Source organism: Pan troglodytes, chromosome 3 (genome assembly GCF_028858775.2).
Source record: "Pan troglodytes isolate AG18354 chromosome 3, NHGRI_mPanTro3-v2.0_pri, whole genome shotgun sequence".
Taxonomy (NCBI): domain Eukaryota; kingdom Metazoa; phylum Chordata; class Mammalia; order Primates; family Hominidae; genus Pan; species Pan troglodytes.
In genome coordinates this window covers 87,205,596-87,217,221 of record NC_072401.2, presented here as the reverse complement: position 1 = coordinate 87,217,221, position 11,626 = coordinate 87,205,596, and the positions used below count along the sequence as shown (strand labels likewise).

At 36.5% G+C, this 11,626-nt stretch overlaps 1 protein-coding gene across 6 annotated transcripts in view; it reads right to left on the bottom strand.

Moving 5' to 3' along the window:
- The window catches only part of ARHGAP24 (Rho GTPase activating protein 24), an 859,252-nt gene that overhangs the window by 180,806 nt on the left and 666,820 nt on the right, over positions 1-11,626 (bottom strand). The gene's annotated exons all lie outside the window — the stretch shown is intronic.

The window sequence follows — 11,626 nt, the reverse complement described above, 5'->3', positions numbered from 1 at the left end:
AAGATGTATTTATTTCAGAGCTGACAGAATCAATTTAAATTTCTCATAAAAATTCCTATCATCTTTCAAAATCAGTCTCGATTATGCACACTTTAATTTTGGGGGTCTTTAAGAAGGCATTTCTTGCCAAAAATATAATCACTCTGAATGTATATATTATAAATAGATACAAACGTGTTAATAAATATTTCCCTGTAGAGTCTAAGTTTTCATTTCTCATATTTTGATCTTCTTAGAAGTGGAGAAGGAACAATTTTTAATCTTGCAAGTGCCTTACAAAACATTTCTTCTTAGTTGTATATATTTTTTAATAGTTAAATAATGACTTAACTGAATTTTAGATTGATTGCATGAGCAAGAAATTATCCTCACCCTTTAGACATTTTTTTTAACCTCCTTCTCCAACCACCGTTCATTAGCAATTTAACCTCCTAGGCGTCAGTTTTGTAATCTATAAAACAGAGATTTCTTACTAGTGCCTGTTTTGTCTACTTCCTTGGCTGGTGACATCAGGGTGAAATGGGACAGAGTGTAGGACAAAATGCTTTCTATATGTGCAGTACTTGAAAAAATGCACTTGCTGCATTTCCTCCCTCTTATTTCCCCAGTGAGTACTGGGACTAGTAAATTACTTGCTGCATTCTCAAGGAGGGCTTCTTGGGCTTCAAGGAAACTGCTTGTTTCAAGTGGGCTATAAATAGAGTTCGAGATTTTATTGAACTGCTGTTCTCTTTGTGGCAGATCTTGAGGGCAGCCACCACATGGCCAGAGTCAGTTAATTGTGAGCAGCATGAGCCCCGTCTAGTGTTTGAGGCAGAACAAGACTGGTCAAAATTCTGGGAGAAAATGCTCACGTGCATGGTTGGTTACATAGTTCGCCTGGCATCCTGTTGTACTCCTGTGTTTGAGGGGGATGGAGAAGGGGATTAATGAAGGGGAAAGGTTAGCTATAGAATGCCAAGTTCACTGCTGAGTTATTCAGTAACAAATGCATCTGGGCATTCATGCTAATTTCTCTACAAATATTTATGCATTTTTTAGAGGTCGAGTTGTGGAGGGGGGCGGGGAACAGAGGGAGGGAGACAGGTGGAGAACAGGAAAGGAACTGAAAATGTGGCCACCCATCTTATGAGACACACAGGGCTGGGAGCTGGGAACTTTATGTATATTATCTCAGTTAGCTCTCATAATAATCCTAGGAGATACCTGTTATTCTTATTTTACAGATAAGCATAATTAACCTGTACACTGTTAAAGGTCAATGGTGAAGTTAGAATTACAATCAAGATCTGCATGGTCTAGAGTTCCATAGTCTGAGTAAATTAGTTACCTTACAGCTTTCTCAGAAAAAGAAAGGAAATAAAGTGTGGTTTTTATATAGTGAGAATAGGGAAGACAAGAATACAAGTCACCTGGAAAACTTCTTGAGGATATTGACTAGGAAAGTTAACTTTTACAAAGAGTCCAGAGATTTTTAGAAAAATGAGTTTTGATTTTTTTAACAATGAATTCATTGCAGGATGCAGAAAGGAAAAATCAGTTTTTATTACTAGTGCCAATACTTATTTTTTAAATTGGGTCCTGCTTGTTTTTCAATTGAAGAAGCAAGTTCAGAAGTCTTTCTGTACAGTAGACTATTACTCTGGTTTTTGTAACATACACATAATGCATTATTTTATCTTAATTTTCTTAAATTATCAGACCTTTAACAATGCTCTTAAGGAAGCAAGGCAATCTCTTGACCTTCGATGTAGCAGAACACTTTTTTTCAACTGTAGTGTGGAATATAGTACAGTAGCCATAATTTTCTCCTGGGTTTGAGGATGTTAATAAATTGGCAGGTTCTTTCAACCAATTTTATTGGAAAGCTAGAGGCAGAGTCTGAACTGCAGGGCTACATGTATGTGTCTGTGTTCTACCCTTTAAGTAAGTGTCATTCCCAGCTGTAAATGTTTTAAATCTTATCTGAAGTCAGTTTTCAATTATTCAGATATCTCAATTGAAAAACAATAAAAGTGGAAACAGAGTTTTAGGCACTTTCTTCAAATTATTATACTGCCCCACTAAGGTATTTCTTTTCTTTTCTTTTTTTTTGTTTTGTTTTGTTTCGTTTTTTTGAGATGAAGTCTTGCTCTGTTGCCCAGGCTGGAGTGCAGTGGCATGATCTTGGCTCACTGCAACCTCTGCCTCCCAGGTTCAAGTGATTCTCTTGCCTCAGCCTCCCTAGTAGCTGGGATTACAGGAACATGCCATCACACCTGGCTAATTTTTATATTTTTAGTAGAGACAGGGTTTCTCCATGTTGGCAAGGCTGGTCTTGAACTCCTGACCTGAGGTGATCCAACCATCTTGGCTTCCCAAAGTGCTAGGATTACAGGCATGAGCTACCAACCCGGCCGGGTATTTAGTTTCTCAAACACTACTGCTAGTATTGCCCTAGTGTAATTACCATGGCAGAAAATGAGAGCACATTGCTTCCTCCCTTTGTCTCTGAACCTCTATGTTATTTTTTTTTCCTCTTGGATTTTAAGATCCCGATTTTAGAATCATATATGGAAAAGACACTTGCACTGAAGTTTAAAAGTATGAAGAAGAAAGCATCCAGAAGAATTGGTCGACATTTGCAATCAGTGAAGAGAATAAATAAGATGTTTTGGTTTTCTATTTGGTTCATGCTACCTTGCCCAGTAATGATACCTTCCTGATGTTTCCTAGAGGCAATGTTTCATTTCACACAGATACTCATGAAGGTCTGGCCTGAAATCCTTGTAGTATTTCCACTTAGGGTAGTACTGGGTTCATGGATGAGTCGGATGGGGTTGTTTCTAGTGTGTGAACTAATGAAGACAAGTATTTTTCTAACACATTTCCCCTGCCACTCCCTTCCATTTGGCTTTTTTATTTAGGCCTTAGAAACAACTCCAAATGATAATACTTATAAGCTGTGAAGAGCAAATACTGTCGAAACACTGAAAGTCATTTAGGCATAAAAATGAAAGTAATCCAAAATGTGAAAGCTTTTAGCAACCATCTTATGTAGATGTTTAAAGATAATCTGTATGAGGTCTCTTAACCTATTCTAGAAAATGTGGCACAGCTATAGAGTTAAAACCATGAAAATTAAACACCTTCTGAGCAGTCATAATTTACTGTATTTCTAAATATAATTGTGTTTTTTTGCTGGATGGTAATATTTTTCTAGATGGGAAAGATGTACTTCTTAATGCCTTTTCTATCTTAAGATGTAAGGAACCAATGACTCACTTTCATTCAAAGTTTCCTAAATACATTTAAGTGGTTTCAGAAAAAGAAAAAGAAGAAAGAAAGGGAAGAAAGGGGAGGGGAGGGGAGGGGAGGGAAGGGAGGGAGCTAGGGAAGAAGGAAGGAAGGCAGGAAGGCAGGAAGGAAGGAAGGAAGGAACCTGAAGATTATCCCTTTGTGAACTCCGGAGAAGGAATTCCTGGGCACTTAAAGCTTTAAGATGTACAAACAAGGTCATTGAACATATTTGAAATCTTTGTCAAAATACAGCCTCGTAGTATAATTGTACCCCCTCCCCAAACACACACACCTAAAGCATAAGCCATTTTAGTCAGGTGGCTCATGGCCAGGAAAGGCCCTCAGGCACCCAGCTGCCTGAGCTGAGTGATAACAGTGTCAGCTGCTGTTCCATCAAAACACTGCATGTGGGGTTCCTTCAGAAAGCCTGGGACACATGGGAACATTGGTGCTCCTGTTTCCACCAACTGAATCCTTGAGGGAAAAACCTTCAAAAGCATTAGTGTCAATGCCCCTAGTTCTTAAATGACTAAAAGTATATTCATACGCCATGATGCAATCACACCGAAATTAGAGGACTGTGTTAGGATTTTCATAAGATATTTTATGATACATCACTGAGTAAGGCATATTAGAAAACAGTAGGTACAATATGATCCGAATTTTGTAATAAATATTCAATATATAGAAAAATCTGAAAATATGCACTATGATGTTAATAGTTTTTATCTCTAGGTAGTGAAATTACAGCAATTTTATTTTCTTTCTGATCTTTTAGCATTTTCTAAATGTTCTTCAATGGCCACTACTACAATGTAGTGAAAGAAGGAAGGAAAGAAAGAAAGAAAGAGGAGAAAATAGTAACTCTAGTTCATAATAAAGAGATCATTTTTGAAGTTTTTTTGACAAAGTTAATTTGTCATGCTTATAATCACTGCCAAGTGAAAAAATTCCAGTTTTCAGACATGTTATTACCATTACTCTCATCATCTGCATTAAAAATATTCATGGGTACACATAACGAAATTCTAGATGCTGCTGTCCTATAATATAAGGAAATATAGTGTACTTTGGACTTCACTGATTTTTAAAATATAAAAAAAGTGATACAGGGAATATGGCAGGTGTGTGTATGTGTGTGCAGGAGCAAGTGCATATAAATTCAAATATAAAGAGAATAGATATGGTATAAATATAAAGAGCATAATACATTCATGAATGTATAATCATAGTCTTGGGGTAACTGCTTATTTCTAAAAAAGAAATGGTGAACTAACAACACATGTATGATCAAGAAAATGTATTGTCTTCTAATATATTGTGTTGCATGAACACGTATTTCAGAGAGATCTCCTCTGTAACAGCAACATATATTGGTTTGGAGGTGAGCAGGGTGCATGGGGAGAGATTACATTGCTGATGTTACCTGTGTCTTATTTTGTATTTTTGTTTGCATTCTTTACATCTTTCTGACATAACCAGGAGATAGCTGGTAAATAATTCAGCATTACAAAAAATAAACAAACAGCCTGTTAATTAAATGGCAGACTTGGGTCCTCAATGTAAATCTTCTTGGGAACAGAGTCTTCAGCACAAAAGTCTTAAGCCAAGTCAGAATATTTGGATTCAGCCTAAAATTCATTCATCTGCTACTCATTTTCTGGTTTGTTGAAATAACATTTGAGGGACTGGAAAAACAGAAAGACCAAATCCACATTAATTGAACATTTCACTTTTTAATAGTTAAGTCATAGCCATGTGTTTCCTTTTTAAATTGAAACAAATTTTCCTAACATGCATATATGGAGAAAATGCTCCATCAGCTGACCAAGGCTACATTTCAAAGGAAAGGGATTTATTCTTTAACTAGAAAGTCAACACAAATGAAATTGTAAGTTCACTATGCTCCTCAGATACTATTGAGCTAGAGCTCAAAAATATAAACCTGTAATATTTTCAAAACAACAATCACCAATAAACTCTCTTAAGAAAAACAGTAAATACTTTTACATATGTTTTATCTTCGGTTTGGCCTGTAACCAAAATAATGCATAGGTTTGCATTATTCCTACTCTTTAAGTAATAGTGTTATCATTCGAGTTATTTTTGGAAGCTGAATAAAGTTTGAATACACCTAAATTATATTTTTATGTAATGATCTGATATTATTCTAAATCTCATCTTGGTTGATTTAAAAACTAATTAAAAAATTAATAATTTATGCCTTCATATAAAAATAATAGGCTGGGCATGGTGACTCATACCTGTAACCCCATCATTTTAAGAGGATGAGGCAGGAGGATCATTTGAGGCCAAGAGTCCAAGACCAGCATGGGCATGGGCAACACAGTGAGATATTTTTTCTACAAAGTATTTTTAAAAAATTAAACAGGCATGATGCCATGTGCTTGTAGTCTAGAGGCTGCCCAAGAGACTGAGGCAGGGAGATTACTTGAGCCCAGGAGTTTGAGGCTGCAGTGAGCTATGACTGTGCCACTGCACCCCAGCCTGGGAAACAGAGTGAGACCCTATCTCAGAATAATCATAATAATAGTAAAATATTTGTCTTATGGATTATATGTTATCATTAAGAAGACAACTTTTTCAAGTTTAATCTACTCAACGTAATGATCATATCTGTTCAAAATTTAGGAATTTACTATGAAAACAAGTTTCTATTTAAATTTAAAGATCTTAATATTAAAGAAAATTATATCTATAGGCTCATCACCTGTACAGTATGCCTATTTACCTGCATATGAATATAAATGCATATATATGTCTATTCCAATCTTTTTCATGGGTAGAGCTTTATGTGGTTGTAGTCATAGTACACATATACATTTTTGATTTATTATTTCACTTAGAATATTTTATAAGCATTTTTAGTTGTACCTCCAATCTTTAAATGAGATATAAAACACTAGGTAAACTGTAAAATAGACAAATAAAATATTTATATATTTGTTATTTTCAATGCCTGCAAAATATTTTAAATTAATATGATACAGCTTATTTATACATTTCTCTATTTGAAAGTACATATTTGTTTCCAGTTTCGTTAGTAAAATTATCCTTTTATGCTACTAAGAAGTTTTCTACAGATTTCTTTTTTAAGATCTTTTAGAACAAATTTCTGGAAAAATGAAGCAGTGGATCAAAAAAAGTCTACTCTTGGTCTCTCCAAAGTTGAAGAACAATTCATCATGGTGAGTGTTAGCCAAACTCCTCAGTGTCACTGTATTTCAGTCTCTTTTAAAATTATTACTATTGAGCAAATATGTATTTTTTAACTTTTACTTTAGATTCAGGGTATATATGCATTTGTTATATAGATAAATTGCATCTCATGGGGGCTTGGTGTACAGATTATTTCACCATCTAAGTAATAAGTATAAAACCCAATAGTCAGTTAGATCCTTACCCTGCTCCCTCCTTCCAGCCTCAAGTAGGGCCTAGTGTCTGTTGTTCCCTTCTTTGTGTCCATATGTACTCAGTGTTTAGCTCTCACTTATAAGTGAGAGCATGTGGTATTTGGTTTTCTGTTCCTGTGTTAGTTTGCTAAGGATAATGGCCTCCAGCTCCATCTGTGTTGCTGCAAAGGATGTGATCCTGCTCTTTTTCATGACTGCATAGTATTCCACAGTATGTATGTATCACATTGTCTTTATCCAGTCTACTGCTGATAGGCATTTAGGTTGATTCCATATCCATGCTATTGTGAATGGTGCTGTGATGAACATATGCATGCATGTGTCTTTATAATAGAACAATTTATATTCCTTTGGGTACATACCTAATAATGGAATTGCCAGGGCAAATGGCAATTCTGCTTTTGAGTTCTTTGAAAAAAATGCCAAACTGCTTTCCACAATTGTTGTAATAGTCTGTTCTCGCATTGCTACAAAGAAATACCTGAAACTGGTAATTTATAAAGAAAAGAGGTTTAATTGGCACATGGTTCCATAGGCCGTACAGGAAGCATGATGCTGGCATCTACTTGGCTTCTGGGGAGGTCTCAGGAAATTTTCAATCATGATGGAAGGCTAAGGGGAAGCCTTGTAATCCCCAGTGTTTCAGGTGGGGCCTGTTGGGAAGTGATTGGATCATGAGGGCAGATTTTCCTCTTGGTGCTGTTCTTGTGATAGTGAGTGAGTTCTTCTGAGATCTAGTCATTGAAAAGTGTGCGGCACCTTCTCACCCCTCTCTCTTGCTCTTGCTCTGACCATGGCTGGGGATTATAATTTGACATAAGACTTGGTCTGGACATAGATCCAAACCATATCAATGGCTGAACTAATTTACATTGTGGATATTTGACTTTTTTTGAATGTATAGTTTGCAAATATTTTTTCCCAGTCTGCAGGTTGTCTGTTTACTCTGTTGATAGTTTATTTTGCTGTGCAGAATCTCTTTAGTTTAATTAGGTTCCATTTGTCAATTTTTGGGTTTTGTTGCAATTGCTTTGGCACCTTTGTCATGAAATCTTTGTGAGGTCCTGTGTCCAGAATGGTATTTCCTAGCTTGTGTTTCAGGGATTGTATAGTTTTAGGTTTAAAATTTAAGTCTTTAATCCATCTTGAGTTGATTTTTGTATATGGCGTAAGGAAGGAGTTCAGTTTCAATCTCCTGGTTATGGCTAGCCAGTTATCCCATTACCATTTATTGAATAGAAAGTCCTTTCCCCATTGCTTGTTTTTGTTGACTTTGTCAAAGATTAGATGGTTGTAGGTGTGTGACATTTTTTCCGGGTTCTCTGTTTCTCTATTATTCATATTTTACATGCTATAGTTTTTTTTTTTTTTTTTTTTTTTTTGAGACAGAGTTTCACTCTGTCACCCAGGCTGGAGTGCAATGGCATGATCTTGGCTCACTGCAACCTCTGCCTCCCAGGTTCAAACAATTCTTCTGCCTCAGCCTCCCAAGTAGCTGTGATTACAGGCACCTGCCACCATGTCCAGGTAATTTTTGTATTTTTTAGTAGAGATTAGGTTTCACCATATTGGCCAGGCTGGTCTCGAACTCCTTACCTCAGGTGATCCACCCGCCTCAGCCTCCCAAAGTGCTGGGATTACAGGTGTGAGCCACCGTGCCCAGCCTACATGCTATAGTTTTAACAGTAATTTTAAAGTTGTTATTTTAATACTTGTTGCTCAATATGCCCACATAATTTCCACATTATTTAAACTAGAAAACACAGAATACATTAAAACAGTGAAAACAAGTTTGTAGTCACAGGTAAACTTGCTTTCTTATGTGGAATTGTATTTATGTTAAAAGGTTATGCTAAAATATAATATTCAAACACAAGGCAGAATTTTAGTTATAAAAGTCTACAATAAAACATATTGTGTAAAAACAAGAAAGCTAGTCTATTTTGGACCAGGTGCAGTGGCTCACACTTATAATCCCAGCACTTGGGGAGGCCAAGGCGGGCAGATCACCAGGTCAGGAGATCGAGACCATACTGGCCAACATGGTGAAACCCCGTCTCTACTGAAAATACAAAAATTATCTGGGTGTGGTGGCACGTGCCTGTAATCCCAGCTACTCGGGAAGCTGAGGCAAAAGAATCACTTGAACCCGGGAGGCGGAGGTTGCAGTGAGCTGAGATCACGCCATTGCACTCCAGCCTGGGGTCAGAGTGAGACTATGTCTCAAAAAAACAAACAAACAACAAACAGACAAAAAAAAGCTAGTCTATTTTTCTTTTTTTCCTTTTTTTTTTTGAGATGAAGTCTTGCTCTTGTGCCCCAGTCTGGAGTGCAATGGCACAATGTCAGCTCACTGCAGCCTCCGCCTCCTGGGTTCAAGTGATTCTCCTGCCTCAGCCTCCCGAGTAGCTGGGATTACAGGTGCGTACCACCACGCCCAGCTAATTTTTTGTATTTCAAGTAGAGATGGGGTTTCACCAAGTTGGCCAGGCTGGTCTTGAACTCCTGACCTCAGGTGATCTGCCCGCCTCAGCCTCCCAAAGTGCTGGGATTACAGGCATGAGCCACTGCACATGGCCAGTCTATTTTTCAAAAATACGAATTTGCAGTATAGAAGAGCTTTCTTGTGGTATGTTAATAAATTTGTACTAAGTACATTTTTTCTTTTACTCATTTTTCTTTTTGCTACCATTGTACATTTCAACAGAGAATTAGAAAAACAAGGAAAACCTAACTACCACCAAGAATCAGCAACAAAGGTGGAAAAATTACTGGAATGGGAGTCAGCCAGATCCAGCCATTTCCCCAACTGAGCAACCTTGGGTAAATCACTTTCCTCTCTGTTTCAATTTTCTTAACTGTCAAATGAGATTGCAATCAGATATTGGATGTGGAAATGAGATGTAAACTGAGAATCTAAAGAGTTGTCATTATATGACAGTGTGCACTAAATTTTATAAATTTGGCATTACATTGATTTTTAAATGAACTCCATGATTTTTGCTGCCAGGCAATTCTAAGTAATAACACAATATAAAGGCATATGGCCATCAGCATATACCAATATTTATTCATAAAGCAAAGGATAGAGGAAGGATGTGTAAAAATTTAATTTATAGGAGTTTCCATACAGCTTTTGCAGCTGTACAACTTTTCAAACTGGCTAACCTATGGCTCTCAAAAAAGTTATATCTTTTGAAAACTACCTCCCTCCATAAGCCCTATGACGTTTCTCTTTAAAACAAAACAAAGCAATATAACGGCAATCTGTTGTGAAGAGTGTTGCTGTGACATCTTGGGAGAGAAGGAAAGACAAAGAATGAGAAAGTGGTCACAGGCAATAGCAGATGCAATAGACATATCTACTCACAACAGGGAATCAATAAACGTTAACTGGATATAGAGAATAAAAGAGAATTATTACACTGGGAAGGAAGAGAACCCAGTGTAGAGAAGAAATTTGAAAATGGAGCCCTAGTTCTCTCCAATGAAAATATATATTATCTAAAACAAGTTTTCAACTTCTCACTAAAGTCCTGACTGTTGTGGTCAGCAATATCAGAAGCAGAGGGACGCATTTAAAAGGACCAGGTGACACCTAACTGAGGCCCTTTTGATGATCAATCACTCTCTGCTGTGGTAGTGAACATTTCTTTCCTAATTTACATGGTCTCAAATTACGCTAAAGTGGTCAAGAGAATGAAAAGAATCTATTTGACCTCAGAAGTCAAATGCTTTGCCTTCTTCACCACTTTTCTGAAGAAAAAAAACACTAATTATAGACTGATGACTTAGTGGGTATAATTATTTTTAATGTTAGCTTGTGTGATGGTTTTGTGTGAGCTGGAGAGATGATTTTAAGTATTTTCTGTGGTGCGGGTGGACAGGCCTCTGAGGAGTTGATTTCACCCCCTGCAGGTGGGCAGGAGTCCCAGATAGGGCTCAGTCCTTGAGAACCTCTGGTCTATAAACCGGTCTTTGTGGAACCAGGTGAAGCCAGTGTGAACTCACCTGGGGGTTCCCTTATCTGCATTATTAGAGAGATTATTCTACTTCTGCATTCATTCTACTTGGTTATTTTTTGTCATTCCCTTTTTGTCCTTCTCTGCCATACATATTTATGCCAAAGTTGTAACTTCTTGATATAATGTCATTTAAACCATTTGTATATTTTCTATGTGCCAAGCTTTATTCTAAATTAAATAATCTTTATTTTTAAAAAGGCCTTGGCTTATGAAATAAGGCTTGGGAAAACTCAATATCACTCTATCGTGATATCAGTATCTTCTAGTAAGTGGCCAATATTATAACATTTTCTTAGATCAAATCTAAAGAATGATAGGGACTTGGATTTTAAAAGTTAAGATGGTTGGAATATCAGATACAGATTATGCTAACTTTAAGAATTTCATCAAAACAAAGCAGTGACAACTGGGACAGATCCTAAACTAGACCCCAGGATCTGGGATACAAGACCAACATTTTGTATTAAATACACCAGTAAAAGTCTTTACATAGAAAGGATTACCTTCACTGTACTTTTTACACTTAGTTTTCATAATACAATCAGATGTCAAACTCTTTGTCCTAATAAAATATTATGTGGAAAAAGTTCCACTTTTTATTATTTATCAAATACATAATTCAGTAAGGTTTCACAAATTGTATGATGTCTTCCCCTAATTTGCACCCAGTACTTACTTCTCATTTAAGGATATCATGGGCACAAAAACATGGATATCCATATGCAGAAAAATGAAATTGGACCCTTAACTCACATCACATACAAAAATTCCTTGAAATGGATTATAGAATTGAACATAAACTGTAAAACTACTAGAAGAAAACATGTGAAAAAAGCATTTTGACATTGGTCTGGGCAATAATTTTTTTGGATATCACTCCTTATAAAG